Source organism: Sphaerodactylus townsendi, linkage group LG07 (genome assembly GCF_021028975.2).
Source record: "Sphaerodactylus townsendi isolate TG3544 linkage group LG07, MPM_Stown_v2.3, whole genome shotgun sequence".
In the NCBI taxonomy this organism is placed as follows: domain Eukaryota; kingdom Metazoa; phylum Chordata; class Lepidosauria; order Squamata; family Sphaerodactylidae; genus Sphaerodactylus; species Sphaerodactylus townsendi.
In genome coordinates, this window is record NC_059431.1 from 44,785,060 (window position 1) to 44,808,330 (window position 23,271).

Genomic DNA, 23,271 nt, shown 5'->3' on the forward strand with positions numbered 1-23,271 from the left:
CACATGTATATCATTCTAGAATTAACGGTATGTTTAGGGGGGAAAGCAGTTTATGGCAGGATGACATAATAAACATTCATTTATTCATTAGATTTCTGTACCACCCTTCCAAAGCTCAAGGTGGTTTACAATATAATAAATATCACAACAATATAAATTAAAACTAACATAAATTAAAACAAACACATTTTAAATCAAGCATAAAGATGTATTGTAGAATAAGCTTGACAGAACCAGAGCCAGAGCCCACCATTAGATGTAGAGTACTCTTAGCTCCCCAAAACCTGTGCCATAATAAGCATACCTGTAAGGAGGAAAGGGGCTGGTTCTTGCACCTCCACCCCCTTTTAAATCCTCTGGCTGGGTTGGGAAGCGGTTTAGTCACAGGAGTCCTCCTCCTCCTCCTCAAATTGGGCTGCTCCCTTCACTCTGTTCTCTCGGAGCCAGCCCAGTAGAGAGAGGAGCAATACCAACACCTTGCTCTTGGCCTGGGGTTTCTGGGTTTCAAATAACCCAGGATGGTGCTTCCAGGTACAACACCATTTTTGCTTCTTGCAGGTTGACTCACCTTGTGGAAACTCCCTGCCTCCCTCTTGTGATTCCCCAGTGCCCCTGAGGGCTCAAGAAAGCAGTAAGCTCCTCCCAGTTGGACTTACAGAGTCACTGTTGAGCCACAGGGGCATGGCAGTTGTGGACAGCTGATCATTGGGTCCGGGCTCACTGGCAGTAGCTGTGCTCTGCCCCTCCTTCCTGCTTTTGACCCAGTAACAATAGCACATGATCATTATTGGGTTGTATCAGGCCAATGTAACCCTTTTGTAAGTGGCAGTTATGAGTCTAGGACTGATTCTGCATGGGCCAAAAACAGCAGTATGAAAACGGTGTGACAATGGTGTAAAAGGGTTTAAAAGGGTGTAAAAGGGTTTATACTGTTTTCACACCGTTTTCACACTGCTGTTTTTGGCGCATGCATAATCAGCTTAGGATACAGTGGGGAGTGGGTATTTCACCCAGAAACTAATGTATTTCACCCAGAGATATAGCGTTTCCCCACTCTCCATGATCCCCCCTGTGCAGGGTCATCAAAAGGTGCCGTTTACAAGAGCCCCAGGGATGCCGTGCGCTGAGGGGGCGCGATAGCCGCAGAGTCGGGGCGGCTGCGCTGTCGCCGCCCCTGTTGTGGGGAGTGCTGGGGGACCCCGTGCTACTTGAGGAGAGTAGCACGGGGCTTAAGGTAAGTGGGGAAAGGCCCATAAATAAGTAGCCAGTGAGCTTTTAGTGTGTCACTGCTGTATTCTTGAAAACTCAAAACACATCGCTCTTTTCTGCCTGATTTGTCTCCTCACAAAGATAAAACTTTTCACTAGTGCTTGCTTCAGCAGCACATTTACTAAAATTGGAACGATACAGAGAAGATTAGCATGGCCCCTGTGCAAGTGTAATGGAAGACAGAAGGGTGGATAAACAATATAGTTATATGTATAAAATAATGATTAAAGCAGCCCATTCAACAATAGCCTTGGGCTGGAAAGAAAAGAAAAAAATGGACATTTCAGAAATGGTTAGAATATATCTGGGAACAAGTGACACTTGATATTTTCGATATACTAACCAAAAATAAGACGTGGCAAGATAAACAGAATGAAATTTTGAAGATATGGATAATATACGTGAACTGGATGAAAGAAGCTCCAGTCAATGAAGAAATATGGGAGAAGAGGCTACAGAGAATGAACTTACTGCTGTTTGTGTGACAAAACTATGAAGAAGAAGTAATGGGGGGAGGGAGAAAAGGGGGGAAAGTATTGTTCAAAAATGTATGAAGAAGGAAATTACTATAAACTGTAAATTCAAATGATACAATAAAAAAATTTAAAAAAACTTTTCACAAGAGAATGGAGCAGTTCATTCTACAACCGTTCCTGAGCTCTCTCTGCCTCAAAATGCTCTCAGTTTTCACAGCGCTGACTGAAAACTGGCTCCCTAGCTGCCAGCCGGTCACAAGCTGTTGCAGTTAACTCCTTGTCTCCTGGAGCTTTGCTATGATTACAGGCACCAAAGTCCTGAAATTTATCACATGATGGCATGAGTAATCTAGTCAGCATAGGGTCATAGCTACACTTCCCTGTCCGAATGAGCTGTCATATTTCTGTGATAATTGCTTTCTTCACACTGACAGAGCAATTGATATACCCACAGAAATAGCATTCTGAAAAATTGTCTTATGTTATATATAAATATAGCTTTATAAGTAGAAGGTAGCAATGTTTTAAATGTTTAAATATAAATGTTCAAGAAGAAATAAGAGCTAGTAGAATGCAAAACCTGGACTTTGTTCTTTTGATTGAGAAGTTATGTTTAGAAATGTTCTTTTGTATAAGAAAGCCAGTACTCTAACTAATAGCATTCAATGTGATTTGTCTTTGAATGTTGAGGTTATTCTAGGGCTTTGCTCTATAAGAGTGGCATCATACACTTCAAAGCTACAGTAAATGTATGTGATTCCCTAATAAGGTAGTTCCTGTGAGTTGTTTGTTAGCAGAAATCGATCTCTAGCAGTACTCTAGGAACCGCTGATGGCGTAATCCCATGGCATCTACGTGGCCACAGGTGTGGCATCGCTGAGGTCTCTCGCTACGGGCACGCAAGTGCCCGGACTCTCCTCCTCCCTCTTCCTCGCTGGAGCATCGGTCTCCTCAGAGGCGCCAGAAAGGGCCTCTGAGAAAGGTTGCCCCTCCCGCAGGCCTTATGGGCGCGCTCTCCCAGGCGGCTTGTTCTCAGGGAACGCCTCCCTCTCTGCAGCTGCCTGTTTCCGGGCGGCTGCTTTCAAACAGGTGGGGCTTGTCGCTGGGTGGCTTCTCTCTGGAGTGGGAAGTTCGTTTAGTGGCCCCCCTGAGGGGGGCTGTCGCTTGGCCAAGCCAGCTTCTGCATCCTGAGCTCTCCTCTTCCATACTCAGCAAGCACTTCACGCAGGGGCTGCCATGCACTCTCCATTCTTGCGCCTGGTGAGCCACTTCTGGGGCCGGCCTGGGTGGGCTCTGCTCCTGGGCGCCTGAGTGTTCCCATGCAGGGGTCAGCGGCCGCGACATGGTTCCTACAGTTTCCAGGCATGCCCCTTGCTGGGGCCACCCAGTGCCATCCCGGCTTCCTTTCTCCCCGGGCTGCCGGGCTTTTTTTCTTTTGCTGGGCTGGCTCTGTCTGTGCCCTGGGCTTCTTGCTCTCTTCCACCCGGGCGCATCTTGGAGGGCTTTTTGTCTGTCTTCCCTTTGCAGGTGCCCCTGGTGCATCTCTGCAAGTGACGGGATAAAGATCTGTCATTCCCGGAGAAGGAGGTAGCCAAGTGGGGGGCAGGGAGGAAAAGCCCTCGTGGCGGGAAGAAGCTAGAAGCAGTGAGGGATGTTACGAGAGGCAGAAGTCAAATGTAACTGTACTTGGGTTACTTGTAAAAGAATTGGCTGAGGCTGAATTCCACCTGCAGTCTTAGGGCAGCATTGTGCATTTCTGTAGTGTACAGAGTTTCTAATTGTAATTGTGTTACATACACAGTGATGCTTATGTGTAGCTTCTGATTTTTTTAAAGGGATGTTTTAATACATTTTTTAACTATGACTCCAATTGCTGATCTGTCCAGGCTGGTCATTTAAGTACAAGCATATCTCTTTCTGCAGGATATTGCTAATTATCTTCGAAGTCCCTTGAGTATGGCTACATTAAAGGGGTGAATTTAGTAGATATGAAAAAATAATTTGGCCATCTAGTAAGAGTGTAAAGAAAACAGTCTCTTTGAAACTGACTTTTCTTTGAGATTTTAATCCTTATGTGTGTTAATTCGGACAACTAGCCCTCCCAGCCCCTCTTTGCTTTCTGTTCGAAAAAATAGTGCAGTGGAAGTTCACAAGTACTACTTTCAGAGTTGCATGGCGTTGTTCTCTTCTCTCTCCCTGGCTCCTTTTACAAACCACTGTTCAGTCTTTGAAAAAAGCATTTTGTAAAGATAAGTATGTACATTTGGATATCTTTAAGCAGCAGTGTGGGAGGAGACTGACTGGATCAGTGTGGTTTGTCTGCTCTTCCAATGTCTTCTGTGTATACATTGGATCTGTTGGAGTACAATCCCTTTGCACAATAAGTAACCCATGTAAGAAACTTATCCCTGGATGTTTCCACAAAGTTAGCCAGTTTGCAGCAGTTAAAAAGTAAAAAAAAAGCGTGAATATAGGTATTTGTTGAAGCACTCATGGCAGAAAAAAGCTGGGCTCATTACAAATGCTTTGTGTAAAAGTGCTTAAGCTAGGACAAAACCAGCTTTATTGTAAGTAGAAGGTACAAGTGAGAGAAAAAATAAGACAACAGGGAAATAGGCTTTGTAGAGAGAGTACTTCTTTTGAAAGTTTCTGCTAGATAGCAGAAGTTGTTGGGGTTTACTCATAGGCTCATTCCAAGCACATGCAGAATAATGCACTTTACAAACTGCTTTCAGTGCCTCTTTGAAGCTGTGCAGAATGGCAAAAATCCACTTTGCAAACAGTTGTGAAAAGTGGGGTTTTGAAAACGCGACATTATTTTGTGCGGTGCGCGGAAGGGGCCTAAGATTGCTGGAGGTGGGTGGTTTTCTCCAAGGTCTGCAGTGGAAACTGCAAGTCTAGTTCTATATCTACCTTGTTGAGCAAGAAAGTGCCCTCAACTCCATTCTTTGAGACAAACAGACTTCCCACACCTGTTGGTTTGGCTTTTCCAAAACATAAAAAACACCACAAATAAAGCATGTGTGTGAGAAAGGAACCAGTTTAGTGTTGCATCTTTGCCCTGTGTTTATGGTTGCCAGCGTCAGGTTGGAAAAAATACCTGGAGATTTGGAGAATGGAGCACAAGCAGGGGCAGGGTTTGGAGCAGGTGGGGACTTAAGTGGATGTATGCTGGCAAAGAGGCCACTTCTCCAAAGAAGCCATTTTCTCCAAGTGAACTGATCTCTGTCACCTGGAGATCAGTTGTAATCCCAGGAGATCTCTAGCCACTACCTGGAGGTTGGTAACTGCACATATTGTGCAACAGTAGCTGTTCTTAATTGCATCACTTCCCCTGGAAAAATGTAGGGAGACTTTTCTTTGGCTAGGTTGCCCTTTGCAGAAATTCCCTTACTCTGCTGTGATGGCAAAGGGGATTTGGTCATCTTTCAGAGGGGCCACAAAATCACTAGAGCAGGACACATGTGCATAATTATTTCCATTCCCCACGTCTGCAATTTGATAATAACATCTGCATTTATATGCAACAATTAGCTGTCTGGGCATTGACAACATTCACAAACATGCCTGGAACCTGTTCAGAATGGCGGGGCTGATTTCTGAAAAATTTCCTTGAAGTTTCCATAAAGGTAGAAATTAGGGAGCGGATCATAAAAGTTGTTGATATAAAGTTGTTTATATCATTGAAAGCTCTGTCATTGTGTTTATCTTTTAAGACAAAAAATGGTAATGTATGAGTTGTTTTTTCTAAACAAAAACTTTAGTATTCAGGTTAAATTGCCGTATTGGCACTTTACGATACATAAATGGGTTTTGAGTTGCAGTTTGGGCACTCGGTCTTAAAAAGGTTCGCCATCACTGACCTAGAATGATAGATAGCTATTACAGAGGATTGGTTTAAGATGACCTCATTGTAAATCAGGAGGCAATGACTAATGCTGAAAATTATATAAAAGCAAGAGCTTTAGCTCACTCAGTACCTCTTCCCTCAAGCCAGACAGGAAATATGCCACTGGGTGCCTGTATTCTGGTTGTCTGGCTCTTTAGTCAGATTACCAGATGTCACTTGACTCTTGGGGCTGGGTTCTCAAGATTCTGGTCTTTGCCTGGCAAGAGATCTTTTGGATTCTTGTTGGGACAAATAGCCAATAAGATGTATTTGTGCCTTCTTGTGTGTGTTTTTTACAGCAAGCAAAAAAGACTGTTAGGTAAGTTTCTTAGGTAATGTCTGGGGAAAACCTTTATTTGTTAGACAATGGCCTTATTTTATTTATTTTCTCTTAAAAATGTCTTGTATTGAAATTGTTTATTTTTTCTATTTCTTTTTTTAATATGGCACAGTACATGCTCCTATTTTTAAATCTCTGGAGTTACTGATTGATTTGAATTTGATAAAGTGAATGGATGTAACACAATAGACATGATCTACACCATATTTCTTAACCATAAGGAGTCTCAAAACAGCTTACAATCTCTTTCTCTTCCTCTACCCATAGCACACACTTTGTGAGGTGGGTGAGGCTTAGAGAGTTCCAAGAGAACTGAGACAAACCCATGGTCACCCAACAGGCTTCATGTGAAGGAGTGGGAAAATAAACCCAGTTCATTAGCTTAGAGTTTGCCACTCATGTGAAGGAGTGGGGGATCAAACTCAGTTCTCCAGATTAGAGTCTACTGCTCTTAATCACTACACCGTGCTGGCTCTCTAAAAACTGGCTTTGTGATGGACTGCTGAAGCTGAATTATGGGTTCAACTCAGTGTGTGGCAGTTAGTAGCTGCACAAAAGATTCCACTGAATGATTAAAAAATAATGGCTGCCCCTGGCTAAAGTGGTTGTGTCGGGAGTCTCTGATTGGGATTTGAAGAAAGCAATGAGTTATAGCTCATTTGAAAAGGGAAAGTGAGATTTGGCTTATTTATTTCTGAATGTGTTTATGCAGCTTGGATTGCCTATGTTTTGGAAGCAATGCAGTTCTTCAAAATTTCTGCTCAGCTTTGTTCTTTCCTTCAATATGAAAGGTTAAAGTTTGTCCAAGAAAAGCACAGCATGTCAATAGACATGGTTTTTCTGCATGTTTTATAATTTAGTGAAACCATCACTTGAAGGTCATATTGGCACATGTACCATCAGAACTATGACAGTCATCGGCTTTGTTTCAGCTCCCTTATTTTGAATTTGCTCACTAGCTGTGTGAAGGTCATTTAGATGTTTACAAGGGTGATTCCTGTGACATTAGGATGAAATCCAAAAATGCCAGGCTTTCGCAAAGTTTTATTTTCCCTCAAGATTACATTTTCTGCCACAGTTACTTGCTGTTATCAAATAATTTCAAGCATAATGGGATACAAAAATACAGTAGCTGTTTTCTATAACTCCACTGAAAGACAACCCAAGAGATAAGATGCTTATCGTAAACAGCATAACACAGATACAGCAGAGAACAGTTTGTGCTAAAATTTGTCCAGTATTGTACTTTACTCTTATTTGGGGATTGCTTCCATAGGAACCAGAGCAACCTTCATCTTTCTTCCACTGCAAGTCAAATAATTTCATGCAGCAGGATGGTTTTAGGGAGGGCATTTTTAAGGATGATTGTTCTAGAAGGAAAATGGCCAGTTTAGGAAAAAACAATTCCAATTCCAATTTGATTATATTGGCTCACTCTGTGAAATCCACCTTGAATCCAAGGCCATTTTTACATGGTCAAAATATCTGGGGTGAGCACAGAAAATATCCCTGTGCAGCTGGGAATTCTGCATGGCTCCTGAAGCGGCACAGTCTGCCCCGGTGTTCCCCTGTGATATTTATCTTAGCCTGGGATTTTCAAAAATCACCAGTCTGGAGGTTCTTTTTAAAAATCCCGTTATGACGCTGCTTGTGCCTGTGCCATGCAAAAACCAATCAGGAGCAGGATTGGGTTTATTTTTCCCACCCAGCCAGCTGATCTCCCTGCCTGACGTTCCTTCAAGCTGCCACTCAACAATAGCAGCCAATCAGAACGCGGGATACCAGGCAAGTTCACAGGTATTTGCAGCTGCCCCTCAAAAGCAACAGCCAATCAGAACAATCACTTGGTCTATTTTCCTCAGTACAAGCTTTATTTTAAATCAATTTCCCTCAAGCAGCAATTAGCAGACCTATTCACTAGTTTTCTCCCTCTGACAGCAAAATCTTATTTTAAACCATTAAAAACACAGATCAATTTCTTCCATTCTCACAGCACATACACAAAAACACCAGTCGGGGGCAGACCAAGTGTATTGTTCCCACTTAGCCAGCTGATCTCCCTGCCTGACGTCCATTCAAGCTGCCACTCAAAGGCAACAGCCAATCAGAACGTGGGACACTGGGCATGCTCAGAAATGCTTCCAAAGCAAATACAGAAGTCCAGGTCATGTGGAGCAAACTGGAGCAATATTAACTCTGCTCCTGGGCAGAAGCGGGGAACCATGCGTACACCGAAACCAGGATAAAATAGCCCAGGTATATATTATCCCAGCTCAACCCCGGTGTAATTGTGCCATGCAAAACCAGCCAAAGTGAGAAAAGTAGACTATAAAGAAACAAACAGCAACAAAACACACACATGTATGCATGCATATATTCTCTGTTGAGGCTGCAATAGAAGCTCTGGAATGTGAAGCTCCTAGAAACTATCAATAAAATTACCCTTCACTGAGCTCTTCTACTTTTGGGGCAGAACTCATCCCTGTCATTTACTATGGAGCTGGTGGCTTGAGGAGAGTTAACAGACATCTAGAGTGATGTTGGTGGAAAACATGGAGTGAATGTGTCACAACATGCTACAGAGCTCCTGGAAGACCAATGAGGCAGAGATGATAATGGCAAAGAATTTCTCTGCTATCATTGTATTAGCTAGCTTGTGACAGCCCACTTACTAAAGGTATTTTGATGCTTGCTGACCCTGAAATCTGAGTCTTTTGAGTCCTTACTTGGGCACAGAAAATTAGTTGTGATGACTTTGCAAAATTGTTTGCTGATAAAATCTCTTGAATGTGACCCAGCTTGAATGCTGATTGTAACACAGTGTAGATAGAAGAAATGTCCAATACACTGTCTTGTCCATTTATGGATCATTGTGATCAAATTACTGTGATGGATGTTGACAGGATCTTAAGTCTGTAAAAGCTACCATAGATGTTCTGGATCTGGATCTTTGGCCATCCTGGTTGCTAAAATCATATAAATCATGTAAATAACATCAATGAGTCCTTGGTGTCCATCATAAATCAGTCACTGATTTGGAATATCTTTCCTTGGCAACACAAAGGGACGGTTATCCACCTGCAATGAAAAAAATACCAAAAAATGATCTGGCTAGTCAGGCCGGGCTATGGGACAGAGATGGTGCTCATGACCTTAGTTGATGATATCTACCTGAATGTAGAAAAAGGCCCTGGCTCTATGTTGTACCAACTGAATTTACCTGCAATGGACCATGTCATCTTGTTGAGATGTAATCAGAAGAAATTGTCAGGGGGTGTAGTGTAGGACTGGTCCTGTGGGGTTCTACTGGGCATAATCCTATCCTCTTTATTATTAAGTCTCTCTGTAAAGCCTTTAGGAAAAATCATTCAGTTTTGGAATTGGGTGTCATCAATATGTTGATGGCACCCAACTATGTGTCTCTCTATCCAAATCTCCAGGTGATGTACTGCCTGAAAACTATGGTTAAGTGGTTAAGAGAGAACAATTGAAAATGAATCTTTGCAAAACAGAAGAAATGCTGGTAGGGGAGGCTGAGGTCTTGAAGGACATTGTACTTTCAACTTTTGATGAGGTTCAGCTGACTGTTATTGCCTCGGTTAAGAGCCTAGTGGTTATTTATTTATTTATTTATTTATTTATTTATTTATTTATTTATTTATTTATTTATTTATTTATTTATTTATTATATTTGTATACTGCCCTCCCCGAAGGCTCAGGCCGGTTTCCAACAACATAAAAATTTAAAACATCATAAATATAAGTTAATTAAAATACATAAAATATTAAACTAGAGATGGCTTCAACTATTCTATTCTATTCCCCCTTTTATGAACCCATGGGAGGCCAGATGTTTACTTATTATTATATGTTGATATCATCCCTGTTGGAAAGCTAAAACGTCCTTCCATGGAACAGGTCTGCTTTTACAGGCCTCCAAGTGGAAACTCTTCTGTAACTCCAGAGGGGCCCCTGATCTCACCTGGAAGCCTGTTCCACCAGGTAGGGGCCAGAGCCGTAAAAGCCCTGGCCCTTGTAGAGGCCAGCCGGATCGCCTTGGGGCCAGGGATCACCAGTAGGTCCACCTCCGATGAACGGAGGGGCCTAGAAGGGCGATATAGGGAGAGACGGTCCCTTAGATATGCAGGGCCAAGGCCGCGAATGGCTTTAAAGGTCAAAACCAAAACTTGTAATAATAAACCTTGCACTACTACTGGAAAAGCATGTTAATATAGCTGCCCCCCCCTCCACCAGCTGTCTTCCAACTTCATCAAGGTCCCTTTTACACAGGCCAGTAAACCCAGGATGGGGATTGGGAAACCCCATTGGGGGGGGGGGATTTCGAATGGCTCCCGCCCCTAAAGTGAGGCTTTCCCGTGCTTTCCCCAAAAAAGGGTTATGTGAGAATCACACTATTCATGATTCTTTTATTTTAATGTGTTCGACAGCCGCTTGCAAGCAAACAGCTGCCCCAGGATGTGCTTTACTTGGCCATGCTTCCCGGTTTTTAAAGTCCCCACTTCATAGCTGTGTAGCTGTGCAAGGTTGCAGGGATGTCTCGCAGCAGCGCGAGATGACAGCTTGGCTTTGGGGATCATGCCTGGTATGCAGCATAGGAGGTGAAGTTCTTTTAAAAAGCCATGCCCTCCATGTGAATGTGCAACGACAGCCTGCATTATCTCTGTGGGCTCCAGTTGCTGCCTGCATGGAGGCATGCTAACAGGGCAAGAGGGAGAATGGGTTCCTTTATTTCAGCTGCAACCCACTCTCCCTGTGCTGTGCAGAAAGGGCCAAGTCTGGAAGTTGGTCCCCTACCTTGATTTGGCTGATCTAGCCACCTGAATCCATAGCACAGTAACATCAAGGGGAGGTTATTGCATGCACTCTACATGTGTCTGCCTTTGAAGTAGGCTTGGAGACTCTAGTTGGTACAGAATGCTGCAGCTAGGTTATTATCAGTATTATACCCATTGTTCAGTCACCTCAATGTCCGCCGTCCAGTTACAGGGTTCAATTCAAAGTACTGGCTATTGCAGACAAAGCTCCACATGACCTTGGACATTCATATCTGCAGGACCACTTCTCTTCATGACAGCTTCACTCAATAGTGCAGGGCCTTCTGAGAGTGCCACTAGGCAGATAGTCAAGATAAACAGCCACCTATATATGTGCATTCTCTTTTGCGGCCCCCACCTTGTGGAATGAACTGTCTGAGAAAGTTTCCCAGACATTGTCATTTTGCAAATTATGTAAAACAAAATTAAGGATGGCATTTCTGCAAAAGTAATAGGACTAGAATATAACAGAATAGTTCAGGAAGGTGCTTTATAAAGGGAAAGGAACTTTGGACTGTAGTTAAAACAACCGCATAGATATACAGTGTGCAATCTGCTTTGAGTTTCAGTGAGAGGAACAGATTACAAATACAGTAAATAAATGAATAAAATAAAATAGTAGCTAATTGCTACCAGTATTTCAGTATATGTCTGGATTGAAAATCTTTATTTAGCAACCCCCTCCCCCCCCCAAAGTATTTTCATGTTAACGGTTGTGGTGTAACTTTTTTAAAGTAGTGTAAATAGTATAGATTAAATATCTTGATGTCAAAATGATGTGGTCTAATAAGAAACACAGATCTAAGAGATGGTAGATAAATATTTATTTCATGTCATACAGGAAATAAACAATTCATTATATACCATTGCACTAAAGTTCTATTTAGTAGTACTTTTTTTTCTCTTATCCGTTGTTTGACATCTGGGAAAAAATGAACCAGGTAAACCATTACTGAATACTTTGGAATCCAAATCAGTATAAATTGTGTTTTTGATAGCACTTTGGATTTGTGAAAGGCAAGATGACCTTACCCCTTCCAAGTGCTGAAATTTTTATGGCGTCCAATTTTGGGGGCAGGGAAAGGGAGTGATTATTAATAACTTTTGTAAAGTTGTCTAACAATTTAACTAGTGCAGAATAATGGCAACTGGAATGTTAAGGAATCATAGAGTTTTATTTTACAGTTACCCATGTGGCTTTTCTTATGTCCCACAATTTATTATCACATTTATATCCATCCTATTTCCAAGGAGCTTTGAATAACAATGTAAAATAGGTTTTATTGAAAGATAGTATCTGACCTGAAGTCAGGCAATGGACTTCTTGGATGAAAGGGGACTTGAACTCATGTCTACCTAAATTCTTTATTAAAGTTGAGACAACACATTGGTTCCTAAATTATAGTAGAAGGCTATTTCAGTTGTTTTGAGATTACAAGATTAAAAATTGAGAGAGAAAAGTTAATTCTCACTGTACAGTGTGTCTGCTCATGTACACCCTGTGTTAGCGGGTAGGGTTATCTTTCAGCATATTTCTGCCAATAGAACACTTTAATTTCTAAGGATGCAATGTTAGTGCACAGAATAAGACTTTCTGTATGGCCAATTATTCACGGGGCAGCTGCCATGCACTGGCAGCTGGAGCACATTGTATCAAGAAATCTTGTCTTGACTTGTTTCTTCCCTGGTGCATGGTGGGAGCAGAAGCACATCAGGGCAAAAAGTCTTGTCCCAATGCACTTCCTCTCTGCAGCACGCTGTGAGAGGAAGAGTGTTGGGGCAAGATTTCTTGACCCGACATGCTTCCTCTTGCCCCACCTGTAATCCTCACTTGCCCCGTGGAAAGTGAGAGCACTTCTGGCATGACTGTTGCACCAGATTGAGGCAAGGGCAGGGCAGAGCTGGCCATGAGTAATCAGCCAGTATCTGCCATAAAAGAGAACATCTTTGAAAAAAGCATATTGCGATAAATTTTGACTAGGTCAGATCAATATCCTTTGTAACCTATAATTGCATTGTGTTTGATGACAGGACTCATATTTGAACAGCATACAGAACTTATATTGAACAGAGATCAGTAATTGTATTCTGATTACAACAGTCATCATGATGACTATAGTATTTCTTATGACATCCAAAGAACTGGGTAATTTTATGCACATTGCAGAAGCCTGAATGATTTGCCCTGAATGCCTTAACTATATTCATCTAGAGTTAAGCATCTTGCCCAATATTACAGTATCTCCAATTACTACCACCCTTTTTATATCAAAGGAAGGGAAGACTGGAAGTCTTAGGAGAATTTTTTCTGACCCTCAGGAGTTTGAGGCACAAAAGCTATACGTTGTATTTTATACACCCATTCCATTCTGCTCTCCAATTAAAATTAATGAAGATTAATTTGAAGAGCATAAAAAACACATAGTTTGAGGGTGTTGAATGCTACTTACATCCACTTCTTACCTCCCCACGATATAGTGGTTAGCTTATTGGATTTAAACTGGGGAGATCAAGTTCAGATCCCTAATCAGCACTGAAAAATAAATCCCATGAACTCAGTTCTTAGTCCACTGGAAATGTAGACTATACTGAAAGGAACATAAACTTGTGGTCATTTGTGAGCACAGTGTCTAATACAGTCTGTCAGAACTCAAGCAAAGAAATGTCCATGAAGAAACTGTAGGAAGCCAATGTGACCCTGTGAATAAAACTGACTAATTACTGGTATGTTCAAAATTCTCTAATCTGTTTAAGGGCCAGCCCTCAAATTAGTAGAGCTTTCTATATTGTTATTATAAAGCATAGAAAGAATGCCTTAATTAAATTTTAAACTGCTTCAAGAAAGAAGAAAAAAGATTTAAATAGTTGCAAGGAAATTTTAACCTGACACAGAAAATGGAAAAGTGATAATAAATAGCCTGAGATATGGAAACTCTGGTGTGATTTCCAATTTTCTACTCATTCTCCCCTTTCCTCTCCAGAGCTTTTTTCTTGACTTTTTTAAAGATAGAAAAAGGCAATGATAATTATATTTTCCTAAACACCTTTAGTGTAAATATGGTGTCATGTGCTATACCAGTTCAAATATTTGAATGTGTATTGATTCTTTATAAAAGTAGAGAGGGGGGCCTTGGTTAGGTCTGATATGAAAACACACTAAAACCCATGCATTTGTTTCAGTATCTCATAACATCCCTGATTGGTGACTTGTAAGAAAAAAAGGCTGTAACCTGCCAAAATTTACACAGGGTTAGATCTAACCAGTTACTGAAAAAATAAGGAGAGATTCCCTTTGACCATCAAGGAAGATTATGTGGAGGCTGAATAATGAAGCCTGTATTGTCGAAGGCTTTCACGGCCGGAATCACTCGGGTGCTGTGTGGTTTCCGGACTGTATGGCCGTGTTCTAGCAGCATTCTCTCCTGATTTCAGCTAGGCTGGCATCTTCAGAGGATCTTCAGATCCTCTAAAGATGCCAGCCACAGATGCAGGTGAAACGTCAGGAGAGAATGCTGCTAGAACACGGCCATACAGCCCGGAAACCACACAGCACCCAAATGAAGCCTGTATATATGCATAAAGTGCCATTAAATTGTGCTGATTTATGGTGACCCCATGGGATAGGGGTCCCCAAAAATGTTGACCTTGCAGTACATTTGGAATTCTGACATAACATGGAGGGTGCAGCAACAAAATGGTTGTCACAAAATGGCTTCTGCAAGAGCTGGAGCCAGCCACAAAATGATTGCCACAGCTTACATCCTTGTGCTGTGGTGACAGCTACTGTCAAAGCTGCATTTTAAAAAAGCCAATCAAATATTCAGTAGTCTGTCAGACACCTTGCTGGGCAAAAGCCCTACCAGGAACCACTCACTTCCTAAAAACACTTGGCAGGCATCAGAATAGATGTCAGAGGATGCAATGATGCCTGTGGACACCTGCTGTATAAAATGGTTTGCAGTTGCCTGCCTCTCTGGCCAACCCTGAAATTCCTTGATTGGCCTCCTTGGTAAGAAGAGAGCAGCATAGAAATTTAATAAATAATAATCCAATGCTAACACAGGGTTGCCTTGCACAGCTTCTGAGAATCAATGAAATTGGGCTAGCCCGGGCTAACCAGGTCAGGAATCCCTACATGTGGGATGAGGAGTTACAGTAAAGAGGTCATTGGATTTGAGTGAAAAATCTGGCTGGGTCTAATCTACACTCATAAAAATCTATATATTCTAACTAGACAACGCTGAAGGAGCAGACTGGCGGGGCCACTGCTGGGCACTTCTAGGCCCCACCCTGCCATACCCATATATATATGCATCCTGTAGGACTCCTTTGGGGTTTCTTTGCCCCAATATAGGGGCTAAGACAAGAAATTGGAGTTTACTGAATAACTGGCTATTCACTTACGCAGATCTCTTCCTCCCCCCAATTTTGGTCTGCCCCCATTGCATAGATTTTGCTATCTGCATGGGGGTCAGGACTTTGAAAGTACATATAACAGTTGTTCCTATCCAATCTGGGGACCTGATAAGAATTGCAGGAAGGAGGAAATATTTAGGAATCCAAACCAATCATATTTTCTCCTTGAAGGATTCTATATGCTCATGAGGGCTTGTGCAGACCAACTTCTTATTTCTTTTCCCCCTTCTTACTCTTTTCCCCTTTAACTGATTTCCCCCCTTAATTGCTCTCAACAGTCCATGATCCTGGAGCATATTCAGTCCTCATGTGGTCATTTTTATGGGTTTCTTTCTTTCTTTCTTTCTTTCTTTCTTTCTTTCTTTCTTTCTTTCTTTCTTTCTTTCTTTCTTTCTTTCTTTCTTTCTTTCTTTCTTTCTTTCTTTCTTTCTTTCTTCCTTTCTTCCTTTCTTTCTTTCTTTCTTTCTTTCTTATTGCAGAATAATCTTTCTGCATACCTGGGAATTCCCATAAGCATATACACTTCTACATTGTCTGAGTGGCTTCCTATTTGGTATTGGGGTGGTAATATTAGTGATAGTAGTGGCCATTTTGCCATTCAGTATAGGACAAATTTTAATCCTGCTTACCCATTTATCTGAAAGTTCTTTTAAGTGATGAATGCTGAAATAGTATGACCTTTCCTATGAGAAAGTAATAAAGCAGGCTGATTCTTGTCTTTTATTTGGAAGCCTTCCCTTTAAAAAAACATCAACTCTATTCATTGCAAATGTAGTGTTCACTTGGCAGAAGGTTATATCTCCTTTTTAACTAAATATACCATTCCAGATCTTGAGAGACCATTGGTTAAATATTTTCTGTATCATCTGGAGACTCATTTAAGGAGTCTGAGAAGGAAAGAAGGAACTGACCTTTTTCTGTTAAGTAATCCATTGACTATGTGCAAAAGAGAAGCTGGAGAGAATCTTCCTAAGAATTTAATGTAATAATGTTCAAGCAGCTTTTACCATTGCAGTGTGACCTCTTTGAAACAGTTATGAAAAAAATAAGATCTGCCTCTGACATAATTTGGTCTCAAGCTGTTTCTTTCAACTCACACATTTAAAATTGAAGGGCATTCATGATACTTTCACAAAATATTTTAAAACCAAAATGTGTGTGTGTAAAAGTGTTGGACTTGATTTGGTTTGATACTTTGTACTTAATCTTCATCTGGCCAGGCTAGTTATAGGAGTGACTGATGCTTAATGTGACACAAAATCCTAATTGATGTAGGATTGGCCTATATTTTGGACTGAGTCTTTTTGTTCAGTCCTACAACTGAAATATATTGTAGTTTTAATTTCAAATAAGTAAAATGATAAGAACAGTTTTATGAGGGCTGGTTCAGAAGTTATTTCATTGACACCCCCCCCCCCAAGAAGAAACTGATGTACAAGAGGTTCTGGACCATGGAGCTATGTGAGCACTAGAATGTCCACAGAAGGAATAGGTTACTTAGGCCAGGCAATGTACACATCCACAGTGCATCAATTAAGATTTTCTTGGCTGCTTTTCAAACATTTCTTATTGTGAAGAGGAAGAAGAAGAGAAGAAGAGTTTGGATTTATATCCCCCCTTTCTCTCCTGCAGGAGACTCAAAGGGGCTTACAATCTTTTTGCCCTCCCCCCTCACAACAAACACCCTGTGAGGTGGGTGGGGCTGAGAGAGCTGAGAAGCTGTGACTAGCCCAAGGTCACCCAGCTGGCGTGTGTGGGAGTGTACAGGCTAATCTGAATTCCCCAGATAAGCCTCCACAGCTCAGGCGGCAGAGCTGGGAATTAAACCCGGTTCCTCCAGATTAGATACACGAGCTCTTAACCTCCTACGCCATTGCTGCTCCTAGCATGTACATTTATTCCCATGTATATTCCTTGTTCACCAGCCCCAGCAATCATACATAGATGAGAATGGACCTAGCAAGCTCATGTGTGCTCCCCCTTTACTCACATTGATATCAATGGATACAAGCACCATGTGTAGAGGGACGAGAATATTCGGTCAAACTATTTTCTCTAGTCCATGGTAAACTTTTAGATCTAGTATGTTTTCTGAAAGATGGGATAAATCAAGCCAGAGAGGATTAAGCAGGTGGCTTCACTTCAAATTCAGGTCTGCAGTTGTAGTACAATTTGTGTTAATTCCCTGAATGGCAAAGCTTTTAATTGTGAATCTGTCTTGAGCAAATCAATCCAGTAGTTATTGAGGGCACAGATTTTATTTTTCACCTTCAGCTCAGATTTCGAGGTTGCATATGGGCTACAATAGGAGTCATTAGTTAGCTAGCAGAGTTAGCAGAAGGTGGTTTAAGGAAATGTTAAATATGAAGACAAAGGTCACACACAAGAGATGCTTGAGCTTGTACAACATACATCATATTGCACACACTTCTTAATCACATACAGTGGAAATCCATGGGGAATTGGTAAGTAGGTATCTGTGACTTATTACTCTAGCACAGCACTATTATATTTTAGTTTTTAGCATTTTTAAAGAGCTGGTAATAGTTATGAGAGATGAAAAACTTGGAATTAAGTACTGTAGTTATACACAAAAGGATAATTTGGTTTTGATAAATTGCCCTGTGCATGTTAACTAATAACACACACACAAATTCAATAGCTTCTTACCAGTATAAAGAAGAGGTAGCATCATTATTAATGTCTAAACTATAGTGTGCCTCACACAGGATTATGGTAAAGGTCAGACCATGTTTTGCTGAATTAAAAGCTATTCTGAGCTATAGCATTCCTAATCAACTCGGACCAAAAGGTGCATAGATCAGTTATAATGAGGCATGGAGAATTTAAATAAACTATGTGGTACTGTGTAGTGATTTATAAATACACTGTGGTATCCTTTTAACTCATTAGCAATGAATGATACTACTACAGTTATTCTCTCATTTTCTGCTGTGTAACTATTTTTAATTGCAGCATTTCTTTGAGAAAGTGCTACATGTTTTTTCTTCTATGCTGTTCTATTTTAAAATATGAGCAACCTACTCAGCAAGCCCTTTAAGGAGACATGCTTGTATTTAACCTGATTTAGATCTTCTGAAGTAAATGGGAGTAAATGAGTTCAGACCTTTCAATGCGTACGTAAGTGGTTTGTCAGTTGAGTTGCACATCTATTCAAGACTGACGCTCGGTGCAGTTACAACCTGTTAAGCCAAAGCATTTAGAAGGAAATAACTCTCTTTAGGATCTCATTGACTGCCTAGTTAAAGACAATCTTATTTTCTAACACACTTAAAATATATTTGATTTTTCTACTGACAAACTCCCAGACATCCCATAGTACCTTGGTTTTAGACATTTAAATAAAGACCAGGGATTTTTTCTTAAACTCAAGGTCCAGTATACATTGGCAACTGCATACTAGAACATGGTACTGTGGAAGACAGTCTATTTTGCTATTAGGGCTGAATTTATCTTAGATATTGTAGTTGTAAGCAATCTGTTTCCCTTTGCCCCAGGACTTCCCTGGCAGCTGTTCTAGTTATGTAACCTTGCATCACCCTGGTATTGTTGCCTTCTGTCTGCCTCTATTTGTACTCTTTTCATTGCAAATGATCCTGATGATCTTTGCTTAGGTACACAGAGATAATTGCTTGCTCTTTGAACTAAAGATTTCAGAATAGATTTTCCAAACCTGATCCAGATCCCAGACTTTATCTGCCTGTGTGTCAAGAAGCTCCCATCGCACATTTGCAAAATAAAGATTGCCATGAGAAATTTTTGTCTATATAGGCTGTAAACACCTTATTCTATTGGCACAGGTGCCTAGCACTGCAATACACAAAAGAAGGATACCAGTTTATTTGTACTGGAGGCATTTTATGCCCATTCTGTCTTAATGGCTTTACCCATTGCCAGCTATATCACATAAGGTGATGATGTGCATTGGTCAGCACAACAGTACTGTCCCATGCTACTGCACTGCTACACCCTCCTGAGCATGTTTGTTGTGGATGCAGCAACACGTGTCAACTTTGCGCAACTCAAGCACAACTCAAGCTGTTCTGCAAACCAAACATGGAACTTCAGAGATTTGGTCAGTGAATGCCATCGAAGCATTTCTGGTTGCTTACTGCTTCTTAATCAAGATGTGTCATGCACATGTATTGATCTGAAACTTGAGTGTGACACAATATGAACAGTTAATGCTATTGCTTTTCCATAAATAAAGGCCCATTGTGGTGGGAAGTCCAATGAATAGAATTTCAAAAGGGGTTTTATAGATTTTTGAAAGTCAAAAAATGTCTGGGTTTTACAACAACCCCCAATGGCAATGAATAATTTCCCATCAAACACAGTCCTGCACATATATAAAATGTATCAAGATACAATCTTTTATACAGGAAAATCCATCCCTGTGAGAACTGGGAGCCTAAGGATGCAATCCCAAAAACATTTTCCCGGAAGAAGGTTCCCATAAATAAACAAGGACTTCTCAGTAGACCTGCTTAGGATTGTTTCTTCAATCCTCACATCTAAATGCCAAAGAATCAATTTTCTAGAATCAATTTTCTAGAAAACTGAATGGAGGCTACCTAACCTACTTTACAGGATTGTTTTTATGGGGACAAAATGTAGTGAGGGACAATGATGGTATAAGAAACACTGGGTGAAAGAGAAAAGCTGTGTGTAAATATCTAAATAACTAACTATATTTAAATATCTGTAGGGTTTATCGATGTTTTGTCCAAATAGTTATAAGGAAGAACAGCTAGAAATCATTGATTTCTTTAAAAAAACACACACACGCTGAAGGACTAAATCAATTGCTTTCTTTCATTTGCCACACACCCACGTAGGGACACATGGACATTTATAGTACCTGCCAGCCCTTCAGGTTTAAGGGATTTCCTTGTTCGGAGTAACCTACTTCTCCACTAAACTGATTAATTATCTTTATTCACAATTTGTTCTTAAATGATGGGATTTCTCCTTGTAAATGAGTTGTGGTCATAAACTTTATAAATGCTGTTTAACTTTATGTGTTCCACTGTACTGTGCATTTTAGCAAACATCTTATTGACTCTTGCCACCCTTGTAGAACTGTGGGACAGAGGAAATGGCTCTGCTTGCTTTCTGAATAGAAAGGATAAGTCTAGCTTGACTACATAATAATAATTTCACCTGCCCGCTCTTGTATTAAGTGATTATCTCACTGGAAGTCAGTGATCTGCTTTGAAGTTCTTGGCTTCAAAAGAATCACCACATGAAGTCTATTCCTACAAGCAGGAGTTCCTCTAAACAGAAAAATACCCTCTGCATTTGACTCTTAATTTTTTTTTCAGCTAGTAGAATGCCTTTGAGCATCAATAGGATTTGAATATTACCTTAATTTTCCTTGAGATGTACAACTAGAAGGGCAAAGGCTTTCAGGTTTGGTCTTGGAGGATGCTCTTTAAAAAATCAGGATGAAACAACTGGAGAATTTGTATTGTTGAAGGCCTTCACAGCTGGAATCAACTAACTTTTGTGGGTTTTCTGGGCTGTGTGACTGTGGTGTGGTAGTTTTTGCTACTAATATTTTGCTAACATCTATGGCTGGCATCTTCACTGTGACATGCTTCTAAAAATGTCAGCCATAGAAATTGGCAAAATGTTAGAAGCAAAAATTATCACACCACCACTATACAAAAACCCACAACAGCCAACTTGAAAATTGTTTTATTATCTTCTGTCAAATTATTCCTGGGATTTCTGTCTGGTTGTGCCATTCCAGTGGCGGGTATGACAAGCCTCTTTTTTTTCCTGCTGAGAGAATGCATACACACCCTTAAGAATTTTGAGATCTAGGTTCATTTTGAACTATAAACCTTTCCCTCAGTTTCCAAGTGTTCTACTGGTAGTGAGTGTATAGGCTTTGGGTTTGCTGTTTGAGGTAAGTTTCGTGGTATCCAAGGAAATTATTGAGATCATGGTGACTGGATTAATATACAAACAACTTAAAATATTTATTTATTTACAAGTTGGTTTTAAAGAAACAAACCAGCATCACAGGTAAACAAAGTTGAAATGTGGCTAGGGCTCATTCCGTACATGCAGAATAATGCACTTTCAAACTGCTTTCAGTGCTCTTTGGAGCTGTGCAGAATGGCAAAATCCACTTGCAAACAGTTGTGAAAGTGGTTTGAAAATGCATTATTTTGCGTGTGCGGAAGGGGCCTAAGGCACAAAAATTTAAACTGGAACTGCACTTCTATGGGCTCATCGGAGTGGCTGATTTTGCATTCAGGGACAGGACAACCTCCTGTCCATTACAGGGGGTCATTGCAAATTCAAGATAGTGAACTAATGAAACATGTTTGATTCATTGTAGGGTAGATTGTAAGCATGCAGGGAGAGGAAATGTAGAGATAATTCCTGTTTTGAACCTGTATGGACCTGTTGGACATTAATTGCCCACAAAAAAAATACTGTTTCTTACAGAACACATAGTTATTAATTCATTTTAAAATGAGATATTATCAATATTGAGAGCCATTGTTAGCTGGGGGAGCTGGCTACATTTCCTATTTATGTATTTTATGTCTGTGTCTTATTTACATCCAATATGGTGTTGGGATTACAGTGTCAGATTAGGATCCAGAAGGCCTAAGTTCTACTCCATGCCATGGAAACTTGCTGGCTTTGGGCCAATCATATTCTTCCAGCCTAACATATTTGACAGGGTTGTTATGAAAATAAAATGACAGAAAGGAGATCCATGTTGTATGCTACTTTGGAACCCCACTAGGTAAAAGTGGGATTTAAACAAATAAACCAGTTCCTTTTTTATACATTAAGTTTGCTTCAGGCAGTCTTTCAGTTTATGCAGAATAGTAGTAATATGCATCATGTATTTGCGACATCTGTCAGGGATGCCCAGGAATATCTCAAACGTATCGTCCATGAATTAGGATTTCTGCTTCTCTAATACCTGTTCAAACATTGAAATCTGCCATTGGGACTTCTGAGGTTAGCTTTATTAAGCAAAGGATTTTTTAACAAAGTACAAGCTAGCAGAAAGACAGTTGAACACATTCAAAGGAGATTTAGGATAAAATGGCTACAGTCTTCAAAAGGCTTGAGCAGTCAGAAATCTGATGCATGGAATGAACAAAGCTCTTGGAACTGGTCTGCACATCCATGTGCCAGTCTTTGCAGTGGTGGGATTCAAATAATTTAACAACTGGTTGTTTACAAGCACCATTTTAACAACCGGTTCTGCCGAAGTGGTGCAAACCTGCTGAATCCCACCACTGAGTCTTTGTGAAGAGAGCAGTCAGTCATCAAACTTCCCTTCCCTTCCCTTTCTTTCCTTGTAAACAGTAATCTGAGGTAATAAATCACAAGTTCCAGAACAGTGATTCATATCTGTTTGTCAGGGACTGTTGAGAATACTTCCTTCAACATATCCCCTAATATGTATTATATTCTCGAGGTGAGTGGTGGGATTCTAATACTATAACTACCATTTCAGCTCCCCTGCACCCCCCGCCTGCATGCCCTCCCACCACACACCCCTGCTATACCCCCTTGCCACCCACTTACCTGGCTGCTGCACCCCCCCCGTTTGATGTTGGGCTGTGTGGGAGGCAAGGGGAGGCAGCGGCTGCGGCTTGGCCTGAGTTTTGCCAGGCTGGCTGCCTGGTCCCAAAGGGGCCGGACTTCTTTTACTGTTCAGCCACAGGAGGCGGCCAGCCTTGGAGCAGGCCATGCACCTGGGAGCTGGCTGTGCAGCCTGTGGGGGCTTTTTCTGGCATTGGCTGGGAAGCCTGGGGGCAGAGGCTGCAGGAGGCCCCCATGGGGGGGTGGTCAGCTGTAGATTGGGCTGCGCGCCTGGGCTGGCCGTGTGGCCTGCCGGGGGAGCCCCCTTGCTCCCCTCCCCTGGGAAAAGGAAGGATGGGGCTTTACAACCTCAGAGCAGCTGGCCACTTTTAGCAACCGGTTCGCCCAAAGCAGGGCGAACCGGCTGAATCCCACCACTACTCTTGGTCTTACTTCATATAA

At 41.2% G+C, this 23,271-nt stretch overlaps 1 non-coding gene across 1 annotated transcript; it reads left to right on the forward strand.

Annotated features, from left to right (window-relative positions):
- The first annotated feature begins 1,366 nt into the window (after positions 1-1,366).
- On the forward strand, positions 1,367-1,471 carry LOC125437334. The gene has a single exon (XR_007245179.1). It is a non-coding gene; the product is annotated as a U6 spliceosomal RNA (small nuclear RNA).
- Positions 1,472-23,271: the final 21,800 nt, after the last annotated feature.